The sequence below is a fragment of the Solanum stenotomum genome, chromosome 9 (assembly GCF_019186545.1).
Source record: "Solanum stenotomum isolate F172 chromosome 9, ASM1918654v1, whole genome shotgun sequence".
NCBI classification, from domain to species: Eukaryota; Viridiplantae; Streptophyta; class Magnoliopsida; order Solanales; family Solanaceae; genus Solanum; species Solanum stenotomum.
This window is the reverse complement of record NC_064290.1, coordinates 20841736-20858725: the sequence shown is the minus strand read 5'-3', so window position 1 is coordinate 20858725 and position 16990 is coordinate 20841736. Positions and strand designations below refer to the sequence as shown.

The following is a 16990-nucleotide window of genomic DNA, read 5'->3' as shown; positions in this document are numbered from 1 at the left end:
TATGAAATTATATGGTCAAATCTTTTCTTGGATGATGAATGAACCTTGGAAGAAGTTAGTTTCTTGAGAACTTTTTTTTTACGGTAAAGTTAAGAACTAGAGAGGTGAACTACGTCTTTGGAGGTTATTTAAAATGCTATTGAGGTGCATTATCATGCGGAAAACATGCGCGGCGCGCAACCAACACATAGGAAGGTGATGTGAGGCTAAAAATATACATATTTAATCATTATATGCCTCATATTTAATCTTATCATTATCCTTTTTATGCATAAATTTTATGAGTTATTCTTATGTTGTGTATTTAATTTGTAGGATTAAAATGGTGTGAAGATGAAGAAATTTGGAGTACAAACGAATTAAAAAATAAGAAATCATAAAAAGAAACCAAGCAGGAAACTTAATAGATTAAATTTAATATAATGATATTATATATATATATATATATATATATATATATATATATATATATATACACACACACACACACACACACTAGTTTTGACGCACATGTGTTGCACGTGAATATCAAATCAAGTACCACACTATTTTTTAAAAATAATGTGAATATAAAAAATTAAAATATGTAAGTAAACAATTACAAAATGAATGATAAAGTATAAGTTTCAATGAATAGTTGATGCAAACTTTTTTATGATTACTGTTGAAAGTTAGTCACTCTTAAAATCTCTTAGTTACACCTCTTCAATATACACTAAAACACTTAGCCAAAGAATATTACAATAAAAGATTTAGTGAAAATTAATATTATTAAAAGAATATGAATTCCCCCCCCCCCCCCCAAATTGGTATTAGAGCTATGGATAAGAAGATTGTTAGAAGAAAATTAAGAAAGATCAGAAATAAATTAAACAAACTATACCCAGAATATAAACAACTTAACATTACTAAAACTAACAACAATAAATTAGACCAATTGATAGATAATATATCTAAAATAGAATATAAATATATTAAATATTTAAAATTACAATGAATAATGAATATAGACAATAGCTTATTGAAACAATCGTAGCAAAAAGACAAGAATTAAGATATAGGCAAAATAGACTTGACAGTAATATATTTGCAGGAACTTGTAAAAAATCTATAGTAGCATAGATGAAAACTATTTTGTATCTACAAATACAAATAGAAAATTTAGAGTATAAACTTCAACACAATTTATAAATGAACAAAGAAGAATATGCAATAGATGAAAAAACATATGAGAATTACGATGGATTAAAAATAAAGATAGTATTTTCTAATCTAGGAAGAAGATATAAGAAAATAGGTGACAATCTACGTTTAATGTTAGAAAAAGAAACAGTAAAATTAGAATATAGTTTAGCTGCTATGGTAAGAATAACAAAAGAAAATGAAGAGATAGATAGACAAAAAGAAATTGAAAAAATAAAACTTCAGGCAAAGAAGGAAATACAACAACTAGAAGAAATAAAAAACACTAAAATATTAGAATTAGAAAAAGAACTAGCAATGCTAAAAGAAATATATGCAATAAAACAGAAAGAAAAAGAACAAAAAGCAAATTTAACAGCTGAGATAAATAAATTTAAAGAAAAATTACAACTAGAAGAAAACCAAGATAACCTACCTGAAATAGGAATTGATGAAATAAATAATAATGATCTAGAAGAACAACATTAACATTCAGAAACAAGCGAAACATATACGGAACTTTTAGCAAACATAGATAATACGAAGAATCTAGAAGTAAATACAGGAGACGTAGACATGGATGAAAAACCTAGTACATCAGGAGTAAAAATCCCAAAAAATTTAAATCCAAAATATTATAATGCAAACTATGAACAATATGATAGAGAAAAAACTATATGGGATAAAAGATTGAATAAAAAATGGACAACTAAACCAATAACTGAACAACATAATTTTTTAGATTTAGACTGTGTAGCAGATATAAATAAAACAATTCAATTATGGATGAGATATATATCAAAACAATTAATAGATAATAAAATAGGAATGACAGAAACACCAGGATATATAGAAAGAACACTTACATGAACAATAAAATATTGGCTACAAAATTTATCAGATGAAAGTTTAAAAACTTTAAGAAGTAATAAAAAATTTGATGGTGAATTAGCTACTACAACTATGGAAATATTATATAAATACGAAATAACTATAAGAAATGAATTTAGTAGTATGACAACGGAAGTAGAAGAACAAAATAAAGAAAAAAATCATAAACAGGAATCTAATGACAAAATTAGCAATATGTAATATGTGTTATATAGATGAATATACGTGTGCATTTAGAGAATATTATTATAAAGGAACATATAGTACAGAAGAAAGTAAAGAAATAAGGAAACTATATTTTACAAAATTACCCGAACCTTTTAGTTCAAAAGTAATAAGAAGTTGGAATGAAGCAAGACTAACAGATACCCTAGGAGCTAGAATGAAATTCTTAAAACGATGGTTTATAGAACTATGTGAGAAACATAAAGAAGAAATAAAGATGGAAAAGATATTAGTAAAAAACTTAGCATGTTACAAAAATAAAACGGCACCCCAATTTGGATGTACAAATAGATATTAGAAAAAGAAGTATAATAAAAAATACAGATCAAAATATAAATATAAAAAACCAAGAAGGAGATACTATGTAAAAATTTATAAAACTAAAAGACCATATAGACCAAAGAAAAAATTAACAGAATGTACTTGTTATAATTGTGGAAAACTAGGACATATTGCTAGAGATTGTAAATTACCTAAAAACCCAAAGAAAAAACAAATATCAGAAAAAATAATAGAAGATGAAAAATATATGCAGATAGAATATATAGATTATGAATTAGAAAGTGAAGATAGCATATATGAAATATCAGAAAATGAAATGAATAACGATATAGAGATAGAATCAGATAATGAGTTCTATAATATAACAAATGACTGAAAAAAATATACAAATAATAACCAAAGAAGAATACCAAGATGATGAATCTTCAGAACAAAAAATAATATTTGATAATAATATATTTGAACAAACAAAATGAAAAGAATTAGACCTAAGTGTAGAAAAAATATTAGAAATACCAACAATAAGAAAGTGGTTTAAGAGACAAAAAGAAGAATATTATGTAATAAGTCAAAAATAACATATCATAGATTGTAAATACACCAAAGGTAAGGCTAAAATACCAATAATAAATAAAGAAATACAAGATATTAAGGCTAAAAATCTAATTAAATATGTACATTTAGGAGGAACAAAAATACTAATAAAAACATGTTTTAGAGAAGGAATAGATACACCTATAGAAATATACTTAGCAGATGATAGGATTATACAACCTATAGAAAAAAGCATAATAAGTGCAGTAACAGGAAACTTAATATACCAAAAATTTGAATTCATAATAAGTGCTAACTACTCAGTAGCAGTAAATGATAGAAATATAGATAAATAACTAGTATTATATTGGAAAATGTCAGGAATAGAATTAGCACCAGGAAGTAAAATATTTACGGCTAGATGTAAAAACTTATATGTCTTAACAACAAAACATAAAATAACAACAAAAAATAAAATAAATAAAATAAAAATAGAAAATTCTTTTGAAAGCATAGTTACAGTTATAGATAATAATGATTATAGTTATAGTGAGATTGATATAGAAGAAGATCTAGAAATAGTAAAAAAATGATTAAGTACATCAAAAAGAATAAACTATGAAATACCACAAATATCATAAAAAATGAGTACCTCTAAAAGAATAGATAAAACTCCACAAATGATAGAAGTAATAAAACCATATCATTACTACATAACAGGAGTAATGGAACAAAGAAAATACTTAATATTAATAGATACTGGACAAGAAGAAAATTATATTACCAGAGAATTAGTAACAGAAGATGAAATAATAACTACTGAACAATTATGTCCTGAACTACCAAAAGAATTAATAAATACCGAAGAAACAACAGAAAAGGAAATAATTATTGGAGGAATATCAATATAAAAATATTACTTTAGGAATAAAATGGTTAGAAAAAGTTAAACCGTATAATCTAGAAGATAAACAGTTAACAATAAATTATGAAAACAAAAACGTAATAATAAAAAGAACTTTATTAACAACATAAAATATATATACTTGCAAAAATAATAGTAGAAGGATATTATAATAGATATTATACTCCAATGATAGACACAGGAGCAAAAGCTAAATGGGAAAAGTTAAAAACACCTTTAGTAGTAACAAGATTTAATAATGAAGGAAGCATGATCACATATAAGGCAAAAAATATAAAAATACAAATATGAGATAAGATATTAACCATAGAAGAAATATATAACTTTGAATTTACAACAAAAAATATGCTATTAGGAATGCCCTTTTTAGAAAAGCTATACCCACACACAATAACGAAAACACACTGGTGGTTAACAACACCATGTAAACAAAAAATATGAGCAAAAAGAGTGAACAATTAAAAAAAAAACAACAGAATGGATAAAAGGAAGTGAAAAAAATTACACAAAAGCTAGAAAATATAACAGAAGAACACTCAAAAATAGAATTAATTATATTCTCTATAAACAAAGTAAAAATAATCTAGGATAAATTAGAATTACTATATAGTGAAGACCCTTTACAAGGATGGGAAAAACATAAAACAAAAATAAAGATTGAACTAATTGATGATAATAACATAATAACACAGAAATCATTAAAATATAATTTTAATGATCTAACAGAATTTAAGATTCATATAAATGAATTACTAGAAAAAGGATATATACAAGAAACTAATAGTAAACACACAAGCCCAACATTTATAGTAAATAAATATAGTGAACAAAAAAGAGGAAAAAGTAGAATGGTTATTGATTATAGAAATTTAAATGCAAAAACTAAAACATATAATTACCCAATATCAAATAAAATATTAAAGATAAGACAAATACAATGATATAATTACTTTAGTAAATTTGACTGTAAATCAGGATTTTACCACTTAAAGTTAGAAGAAGAATCTAAAAAACTTACGACATTTACAGTACCACAAGGATTTTATGAATAGAATGTATTACCATTTGGATATAAAAATGCACCAGGTAGATATCAACATTTTATAAATAATTACTTTAAAAAACTAGAAAATTGTATAGTATATATTGATGATATATTATTATATTCCAAAACACAGGATGAACATATAAGATTATTAGAAAAGTTTATACATATTATCGAATATTTAGGCATAAGCCTAAGAAAGAAGAAAGCAGACATAATGAAAGACCAAATAGAATTCCTAGGAATACAAATAGATAAAAATGGAATAAAAATGCAAACACATATTGTACAAAAAAATAATTAACTCGAATGAACAACTAGATACAAAAAAGAAATTACAATCATTTTAGGACTAGTAAATCAAGTAAGAGAATACATACCAAAATTAGCAGAGAATTTAAAACCATTACAACAAAAATTAAAGAAAGACATAGAGTATCAGTTTGATAAAAAAGACCAAATACAAATACAAAAAGTAAAACTATTATGTAAAAACCTACCTAAACTATATTTTCCAGATGAAAACAAAAAAATTACTTATATAGTAGAATCAGATGCCAGTGAAAAGAGTTATGGAGGATTCTTAAAATACAGGTATGATGAAGATAAGATAGAACATCATTGTAGATATTATTCAGGAACATTTACTAATACAGAAATAAAATGGGAAATAATTATATTTGGTATATAAATGTTTATTATCATTTGAACCATATATTGTATATAACAAATTTATTATAAGAATAGATAGCACACAAGTAAAATGATGGCTAACAAGAAAGATATAGGATTTGGTAACTACAAAAGAAATAAGAAGATTGGTATTAAATATATTAAATTTTACATTTACTATTGAAGTAATAAAGACTGATAAGAATGTTATTGCAGATTACTTATCAAGGCAAAGCTACTCAAACTGAGAAAGAAAATACAATTGAAAAGATACTCAAATCTATTACTACACTTTGTATAAAAGTGGACAGTATGGACAATGAGATACAAAAGCTAAAGATTAATGAAGATAATCTGAAGTCTAAAGCTAGCACAAGTCAGCAGCATGACTGTAAAAATACGAAGCTAAGTCAATCAGAAGACTTTAAAAATCAGAGCTAAGAGGTGACGATAGGAAACACCTTAAAACCCATAATGTTTGTTTAAATACAGCTGCAGGTACAAGAAAACCAGTTATTGAAAAACAACGAAATGTAAATTTAAATCAGTTATTTGAAAAGCCATTTACACAAAAAGCAAAAAACCCATTAACCATAGAACCACAAACTTCGACGTATGCAGATAGTCTACAACATGAGAAGAAGGTATATAATCATATTACAAGGACATACATCAAAAATATATACAAAATACAGAGTTACCTAAACCTCAATCCTAGATCTACCACTACAAAAGATCCAAACCAAGACTATATAACCCAGAAATTACAAGGATACAACAAGCTAATCACACAGCTAAAAACCAATGCTAACTTAGTTAAAATATGTTATAATTATGGTTTAATAAGTACTGAATATACCTATGATGGAGAAGAACTAAGCAGTATACCAGAATTATATAAAGCATTTATTATGTATAAAAGAGTAACCAAAGGGAATTTATTCTATGTGAAATTCTATACGGCAACAACAGAAATATTACATGAGGAGATAAAACCACCGATTCAAGTTGTAAAGATAGGCCTGGCCAAAGATATGATAATACTAGAAGATATTGGAGAGCAACCAGAAATACAAAAAATCGAGATACCTAGTTTTTATGTCAATAAAAGAATAATTGGTATATCAACTATAATACAAGAATTAGCCAACAATTATTTGAATAGAAATGCTATATGGAGATACTATTCCATAGATCAATTAATGATTTATGCCAACTCAAGGGAGCTAAGGAAACCAGTTATTGATGAAGTCTAGAGATGAATTTTATCATTATTAAAACCAGAAGAAAGACCTACAACAAGAGCATTAAATGCAAGATTTATTTCGTCAGAACTATTAACTAGATATTGCAAGTTAATTGGACACAAATATCCTGACCACATATGTTCAAAATGTAATGGAGAAGATAATGTGATTCCAGGTGTACAGCTGGAATGATCAAAAGATAGAGACAAAAGACTAGAGATAAGGAGATAAAAAGGAGATAGAGACAGAAGACTACTGAGAAGATAAGAAGATAAAGAAAAGAAGACAAAGAAGACATAATTGGCCAACAAAGCCAAAAGCAAATAGTATAAAGTGTACAATACTATGTAAAAAAGTCGTAAAGTAGGCACATTATTGTAAAAAATTAGGCGCATTATTAAGTAGTATAGGATATGCATTATTGTTCATGATTGTAAAGTAGCTATAGGATAGAATTTCCTTTCTATATAAAGGAATGTATATGGAACATAAGGGGAGGCCTTGAATAAACGAAGAAAGCTTTCATATAAATACTCTTAAATACTAAAGATATTCATACTTAATAGATAATGGAGCAACCTTCAGATATCGTGGATGAGCACGAGGCAAAGGTATATTGTTCAATAAATATGCAGAAATAATTTCATATATTCCTGAATATCATATATATGATTGAATAAGTTTATGTTAGTTATTATGTACTAGAATTATTTGAATCATGATTTCTAGTTTATTAGCACACTGGAAACAGAGAGAAAACTTCTATACTATGCCATCCTAATGTTGAAACTGGTAGGCGAGGAAGCCGTGATAGGGGAGTAAACAAAGTTGAGGCGCTGATAAGAAGGAAGTATCTACTAAAGTACGATGCTAGTAGTGACAGGAGAACATGATAAACAGATAATCTAGTTCATAATGATCTAATATAATCTTAATCAGTTATGGATATGATAGGAAGGAATAATTGAAAGCAAAACCCTGCATAACAAGGAATACATATATGCATGATGAAATGATAAAATGTTATGAAACTTTAAACTTATATATACTTAAAGATATAAAAATAATTGAATTAAGAAGACTCATTATGGTAGTAGATCAAGCAGAAGAAGATTGGTGAGTCCTCATAGTATTCGAGGGCTTGACCATATGTCCTTTATGTCTTTCTTTTATGTTTTAGATTTATGTAAGGGTCGTGTCCCTAAGATTGTATTCAAGAGTTTGAATCCAAGTATTATAAATGGTTTGAGACATGGTGTTATAGACTCTCTCATTTTATAAAAGACTTTGATTGTAAAGAAAAGTTTTAAATTTTCCGCATTTTTTCCTCTATGTTCTTATGTCATGATATGCTAAGGGCTTGTATGAGATCCCTTCGGGGTCAAGTACACAGTGTTACGTCTAGGGGGTACCCCTGGGTCATGACAATACCGATTAAGTTTTGATGTAATATTCTACTTGGGTCAACTTCAAACTATCATATATCTTATAATATAAAGACTTAGGTGGCCAATATACTATAAAATTAAAGGTATTTGAATCTTCTTTCCAACGTCACTACTTTTGCGTCAATCTAATTTTCGAGTAGAAAGTTATGACCATTTTAGTAACCTCATACAATGCAGTGACGAATTAGCCAATGCAAAAATATTAAAAAGGGTCGTTTTTGTCGTTTTATCTCTAAGAAAACCCTAAAACGAACTTGTTGACTAATTAAAGGAGCAAACCAATCAGAGTTTTACCTCTTAATCCAACATTCTCTTCTCTCTCAAACCCTAAGGCAAAACCCTAAGGTAAAATCGAAGTAGAACACTTCCATTTATATATATATATATATGATATGATATTTTTCACGACCCAAAAATGGACGTGATGACACTTATCTATTCCCACGAAGACAAGCTAGTCTCAATCCAATGAAAACAAACGAAGTGCGAAACATAATAAATCAAGAACAATATAAAGCGGAAAATTTATTCATTCTATTAAAACCCCTAAAATCTAGTTGACACGTGTACAAGCCACTAAATATATAAAGTGCAAAATTAAGAAATAAATACAAGTCTCAGTCTTTGTTTCTCAAATGGAACAAAGCTTAAAGAAAAGAAAAGAGGGCCCACCGGGATGACAAACAACTACCTCTCAATAGTCCTTTGACAAGCCTCAGAAAATAAGAAAAAGAGGATGATCACGCTATACTGGGCTCGGAACCTACACAAGTGTAGAAGCAAGGAGTGAGTACCAACAACACGCTACCCAACAAGCAACCTAATAAACAAGGCATATAGTAGAAATCAAATACCTCTTACGCTACAACCAAACCTTCTCAAACTACAAGGTTCAATAAATTACAATCGATGGTCATAATTCAACAACCAAACATATCAAGTAAGCCAATCTCAAAGTCAAGTAGATCAATCACACGCAAAAAATGTATCAATCATAATTAACAAGTAAGTCACACATAAGCATGAAATGTCTCAAGTCACAATAATCGACCCCTCGTTGGAACCATTTCTCATCGTCACCATATCTATAGCCATAATCATTTCTCATTAGCTTCATATCAATCCTCTAGCCGAAAATGACCTCAGCATCACAACACTTGTTGAAAATGACCTTGACATAATAGCACTTTCCGACAATGACCTCAACATCATAAACATCACATGTCTCATCACGATGTTCAACAATCAGTGCACACAAGCTATATCACACCACATCGAAGAGACAATAATTCATGCAATTCAAATCCACATTCATTCTATCAAGCATTTCATCAATCAATTATAAGGGTCGCAACAAGGAAATTCTCATTATCATTTTCGTCATATAGCCTTTTCAATTTCAACCCCTTTTTATTCATTAAAATTTAACAAGTGGGCAATTAACCCTTCAGCTCATCCCCATTACTCCCAACACGCAAATAATAAAGGAAATATGTTGTGAGACTACATATATATATTTTTAATCATTATTGGTCTCACATTAAGTATTTTTATTTATCTTTTTTGAGCATAAATTTTATGAATTGGACTAAATAGTGTATTTTATTTGTAGGAGTAAATTGGTGTAAGGATGAAGAAATCTGGAGCTAAAATGAATTATAGATGAATGATTATGGAAGGAAATCAAGAAGGCAACTTAATATATTAAATTGAATATTTTATTAATATATCAATATATTGGAATTTCTAGATGAAAGTGAAGAAAGTAAAGTGATGTTTGTTATCTCATTTCCATGTGGCACAAATTGAAGGCCCCCTCAAATTTTGAGGCGGTTTCACGCAGTGTACAGTAAAGAATTTCAATTCTTTTTAGTTTTGGGTTTCCAATTTGTTTTGGACTCAATTATTTTATTTAGGATTTTCTACCTTTATAAATAGCCCATGAGAATAATTATTAAGGAGGAATATACTTTGTAGTGAAAAACAGTCAATACTTTTTAGGGTTCTTTTCTTCTTTTTCTTTACTTAGACATTAGTAGCTAAAGACTCTTGTTCTGGGTTTGTAGCTATGAGTAATTGTTTAACATCGATTATTTTGAACTAATGTTGGTTATCACTTAAATTACTTTTTCTATTCTTATTTTATTATTTCATGATTGGCCACCATAGAGATAAACATATTATCTATTCTTGAACTTGAGAGACGGAGAGGTAGGTAGACCAAAGAATACAAAGAGTTCGATCTCTCTTCCACATCAATTGTTCAGATTCGTATTTAGTATTGACATCCGAATGAGCACCGAGCTTGGTTACCAAACAAGATGAAATATGAATGCTTGCCAATTGAGTTTGTCTATCCCCACTCAACGATGTAGTTAGACAGTCAATTGTAGTAGGCGATTAGAGGTTAGGAGATCATGAACATAAAATCAACCCTATAAATCAGTAATTTGATAACCTTAGTTAATTCATTACTTGAGATGCGACACATGAAACCTTATGCTTGCTGCAGCCCAACAATTGTCCCAAACATTGTAAGTTAATTTTATTATTTAATTTTTGCATTCTCTTATTTACAAATAAAAGTCAGATTCTTGTGGGACTCTTGAATGAATAATTAGACTAGTATAATTTAATAAAATAGTTAATCGACAAGTGCTTTGGGTTTGATAATCCGATTCTTTTAAAGCCACTATATTACTTGCATGACCGTGTACACTTGCGTGTGCAATTGGAAGCAACATATTACATGAATTCTACTAGAATACAAGGTTTAGGTGATCAATTACCTTAAATCAATCAGTAATTACTCCAAGAGTTGAGCCCTTCCCCTTCTGAATTACTTCCGAAGCCACACAATCTATACAAATCAAGTATTAACAATTAATTTTCGAAAACAACAATACCCACATCAATTCTTTGAAAAGTAGGTCAATCAACACAAAACTCAATTTCAAAAATAAGGTTTGAATATGAAATTTAATGCTTGAGAATGTTAATCAAGGCCTTAGGAACTCATTGGTGAAATCATTTCGAAAAGGGACTTAAAAGCACTTCACAATCACCATTTTACTAGGTTCTTGAAGATAACCCCAAATTTCTCATTTCAAAAGTTTGATTTGGACACTTAAATCCATAATTAATAATGGGTAATAGAAGATTTAGAGTTAAGAATCGTTACCCAAAAGTTTTTCCTCAAAAATCTAGTCAAAGTCGCCACACCAGAGCTCCCAAAACTCAAAAATGGTGCAATTAGGTTGAAACCCCGATTTTAGAAATATATTCTGCCCAGGTCTCAAATGCTCACTAAGATCGCGACACAGAGTCACACGATTGTGATGAGTAAAAATAATCAACTCAATAAAGTTGACCATCGTGATCGCAGAAGAGACTCACGCGATTGCGATCCACCTCAAATAAGTGCTATGTCACGATCGGGATGACCAAAATCGTCATGCACTAGAACCAAAATCCAGCAAAAGAGACAAGTCATAAAATCTTTTTAAAAAGGATCCTCAAGATTCTTTGGGAACCCCGTGTACTCAAACCACATATGCAAATCAATTATACTTGATGTTCTGGACTCAATGGAATAGTCAAAAATGAATCTAAAGTCTTCTTAACCCGACATTCGTGAAAACTACAAGAAACCAACTCGACGCCTAAAAGGGTAAAAACAAGCTTGAGACCTCTCAAAAATCAACCAAGACCTCACCTAAGCCCAAAATCATCCCCCGAATTCAACAGAATCTCAAAATCCGATCCGAGCATCCAAACCCCGAAGTTAACGAAAGTCAACCTAAAGGATAAATTTTCATAATTTCACAACTTAGGACCTCAATTCCTCAAAATGACTCTGAATCAAAAACTAACAACTCTTATTGGTCAAATTTCACATTTTGGGACTCATGCAATCAGTGGAATTTCATTCCGACTCTCAAAACTCCAAAAGATAGCAAAAATCACTTTCTTAAATATATAAGCCTTTCAAACTCAATACTATCAAAATTCTCAACTTCTAACTCAAAGTCCGAAACCAAACTTTCAGAACTCAAACATAGAAGACTCACAGTCAATATCGGGAGGGCAAAATAATTCATTTCACTGAAAAATAAAAAATGACCAGCCGGCTCATTACAATATCTACCACTAAAATACATGTTCATCCTCAAACATAAAGCAAAAGAAAGTACTTGAAGCTTAAAAAAGTTGAGGATATCTAGCATGCATATTCGACTCTGTCTCCCAAGTCACCTCACTAACTGAACGGTGCTTCCACTGCACCTTCATTGAAGCCATCTATTTGGTCCTAAGCTTTCAGACTTGTCTATCCAAAATGGCTATAGGATCCTCCTCAAAAGATAAGTCCAGACCCAACCCAAATGAATCAAGGTAAAGTCCATGGACTTATCTAGCATATACTTCCAAAGCATGGAAGCATGAAATTTGAGATGCAGAGCTGACAAACTAGGTGGAAAGGCCAACTTATAGGCATCCTCTCCCACACGACTCAAGATCTCAAAGTGTCCAATGAATCTAGGTCTAAGCTTGTCATTTATTTTGAACCTCATCACACCCTTCATAGATGACACTCAAAGCCAAACATGATCACCCTCCATGAACACTAGGGCTCGAACTCTCCGATCCGCATAATTCTTATGTCGACTCTATGCTGTCAACAATTGTAGTATAACTTCTGATTTTATTTTTCTAGTGTCACTTTTTTATCTGTTGTTTTTGCATATTAGGAAAAGTGTGAGTACCCAAAAATTTGAAGCAAAGGAGCACGTTTGAGTTTAACTGTGGTGCATATGACCCTTGATGAAAATTGAGAAAACATTCTACTAGCTAGTCTTAGAGACCTCAGGGAGTTTTTCTAACCCTTGTTTTAAATTTTAATTGATGCTTTGGAGACATAGCATTTTTTAAAATTTTGGGTGGAGGAATGAATTCTTAGTTTTTTCTATTTTATTGAGTCTTTTATATTTTTCGGATGGGTTCCTCAACTTTTGTTTTCTGTTCATTTCCTAAGGAAAGTCCCTTTGAACCAAGTATCGTTTTTAAGGAGTAAATTTTTCTTTATTTTTATTTATTTATTTTGGCGAGAAAAGGAAAGACCCTTTTTAGTTGTGTGATACTTTATATTTAGGCCAAATTTTGAGTAGTACTTTCTTGTGAATGCTTGATTGATAAGGAAATTATAGACTCTTTGACACCTAGGCTCATGGTTGTGACTTTGTAAATAACCTATTTTATTTTGTAGTTTGTTATGGTCATGTATCTCCTAGAAGTGAAATTTATCCATCTTGATTGATACTTCTGTCATGTGTGATGAGAATTTGTTTATTCCATTTTTTTTTTATCTTAGTCTAGAACTTGTTCTGCATGTTATTGAAGCAAAATAAAATGTGTTGCTTTGTTTAGGAGATGATAATTGGGTTTCTTTGATTTGCCTTGTAAATTTTAGCCTTTTCAGATATTATACCACTAGTTAACCTTTTTGAACTTGTAGCCTTTTGTTGGTACCCATATTTTTTTCGCTAACTCTTTTATTGAATGCCTAGTTTTTGTACATTGCTTCCTTGAGTACCATAACATAGAGTGATTATAATTTGAAAATCTAAAGAAACATGGATGATTGAGTGAAAAAAGTAATCAATGATATTTACAGAGTGATGAAAAATCTCTCTTTGAAAGAATGTGATATGAAAAATAGGAGAAAAAAAATTCTTTGAGCAAAACAATGACTTAAACATTCTTGAGATGATGATGAGAACTACTTGTGAAATATTGTTGAATAGAAGGCTGAAAATAAAGAGAATAAATTAATGGGTGATGAAGTCTAAAAGTTCAAATTGCTTAGGGAAGTGCAAGTCACTATAATATAGTTTTCCTACCCATCCCCTAGCCTACATTACATCCCGTTAAAGTCCTATTTGATTCTATTCAAGCATGCTTAATTAGTGGAGATGTAATTAATGGGCAAGCCAATGGTTCTTTGTGCATTCATGTGAATTTTATTTGTGAGTGTTAGAGTTATTCTTTGATGCTAAGTCCTTAATTTATATTCAATCTTTTGAATTGAGTGTGTGGTCCATTTCTTCTTGTGAGGGCACTTTTTTTCATGATAAATATGTCATTTATTAGCTTTGTTTGATAAGAATAGGAGAGAAAGCTTAAATTTTATGAGTTCAAAGTCATTTCTTGAAGTTAGGAGGTTAGAGATTTGTTGTTTATGTGTATATCTTGCATAATGATTGAGAAGTTTACTTGATGTTTTGAAAAGTGTATACGACCTTATTGTTCGTATCAACCAAAGTGGTGACATCCCTAGTTTGATTTTTTTAAAGATGAGTTTTAATGCTTTCTCGAGAGTGAACAAAGGTTTAAGTGTGGGGTGGTGATCTTAGGCTTATTTATATGCCCATTTACTACGATTTACCCGCATGTGCTTTACGTTTCAAGAACATTCTTGATGATAATTGTTGTGTTTTGATTAAGTATTGCAATGAATGCACACTAATCTACATGATTAGCATATGCATGGGTTTCTAAAGGAATATTAGCTAAATAGGAGGCGAAAAGAGTGAAGGGAAATGAGCGCGAAGAAAGACACACCTTGAACAACTTTGATGCGCTGGGCCAGGGCCTAAACTACTAAAGCCAAGTGCTGGTGCACTGGTGGCGTGCTGCCCCAACAATCATTGCGCGCTGCTCTAGGCCATCCCCAACTTTTCGGACAATTTTAGTTAATTTAGGATTCCTATTTGGAGTAGAAGTGGAATTATTTTTTCCTAAACTTTATAAATAGGACCCTAGGTATATTTTGTGGGGGAATAACTTCTTTATCATATGTTATAGTTGTCAATACTTTTAAGTGTTCTTTTTCTTTTCTTTTTTTAGGCATTAGTAGCTAAAAAGCCTTTGTTCTAGGCTGTAGCTATGGGTAATTATTGAACATCGATTATTTTGAATTAATATTGGTTATCGCTTAAATTACTTTTGTATTCTCGTTTTAGTATTTCATGCTTGATCACCATAGAGATAAATATATTGTCTATTCTTGAACTCGGGACATAGAGAGTTAGATAGACCAAATAATACGAAGAGCTCGATCTCTCTTGCATATCACTTGTTCAAATTCGTGTTAAGGATAGACACCCAAACGAACACCAAGCTTGGTTACGAAATATGATGAAGTATAAATGCTCACCGATTGAGTTTTGTTTATCTTTTCTCAACAATGTAGTTAGATAGTCGATTGAAGTAGACAATTAGAGGTCGACAGATCATGATCATAAAATCAACCCTCTAAATCAATAATTTAATAACCGTAGTTAATTCATACATGAGATGTGATACATGAAGCCTTAAGCCTGTTGCAACGCTGGAATTTTCCAACCATTGTAAGTAATATTATTATTTAATTCTTGCATTCTTTTATTTATAAATAAAATTTTCTTGGCGCTCTTTAATAAATAATTACACTAATATAATTTATTAAAACAGTTTATCGACAAGTCCTTTGGATTCAATAATTCGGCTCTTTTGGAGCCACTCTTCCGTGTACAATTGGAAGCAACACATACCACAAGGAAAAGTATATTTTCCATAATATGTCTTCAAACATTTCAGTTCTAGTAATACTTGTTCTTTAATTTGCATATGTTGAAGATGGTGACAACCGCGCCATACCAACTGAGTTGTTTTAAGCAATTTGTTCCATCCTAAATTCACATACTGACCATAAGTCTAATAGGAATTCAAGAGATCAACAATTGAATCACTCAGGGTGTGTTTGGTATGAAGGAAAACATTTTCCGGAAAATGTTTTCCAATTTTCTCATGTTTGGTTGGGTTAAATGTTTTACAAATCAACTCATTTTCCTCAAATTTAAGGAAAATGACTTCCCTTCAAAACTTAAGGAAAACATTTTCCAAAACTCTCTTCCAACTTCAAACTACAATTATTTTTTTGTTGAAAAAATCAATTTATTTTGTCCCTACCCTCAAACCAACCCCCCAAACCACCCCCCTCCCCAGAAATAAAATAAAATTTAAAGCTTGTTTTTAAATTCAATTTTTTTACCCACCCTCACCCCTACCCCTACCCCCACGCCCTCCCAAAAAAGTATTAAAAATTATTTTTAAAAGATATTTCTAATATAAATTTTTTTATTTTTTACCCCCACCCACTACCCTCGCCTCCCCTCCCCCCCATCAATTTTTTTTATTGTTTTTGAAAAATATTTTCAACTTCAATTTTTTTTTTCATCCCGATCCTTGATCACCCACGCCCCCTCCCCCCCAAAAAAAATTGAGTTTGTTTTTAAAAAATATTTTTAACTTCAAAATTTTATTTTTTCACCCCTACACTCGATCCCCCCACCCCAACCCACCCACCCCCTACTCGCCACCCTTACCCAAAAAATAATAATTTAAGTTTGTTTTTAAAAAATATTTTCAATTTCAATTTCAAAATTTCATTTTTTCACCCCTATCCTCGACCCCTACCCACCCACCTCCTACTAGCCCCCCC

The 16990-nt window shown here is 30.2% G+C and overlaps 1 protein-coding gene across 1 annotated transcript in view; it reads left to right on the top strand.

The window, feature by feature from the left end:
• Positions 1-16990, top strand: part of LOC125876682 (WD-40 repeat-containing protein MSI4-like) — a 1104907-nt gene that overhangs the window by 453816 nt on the left and 634101 nt on the right. The gene's annotated exons all lie outside the window — the stretch shown is intronic.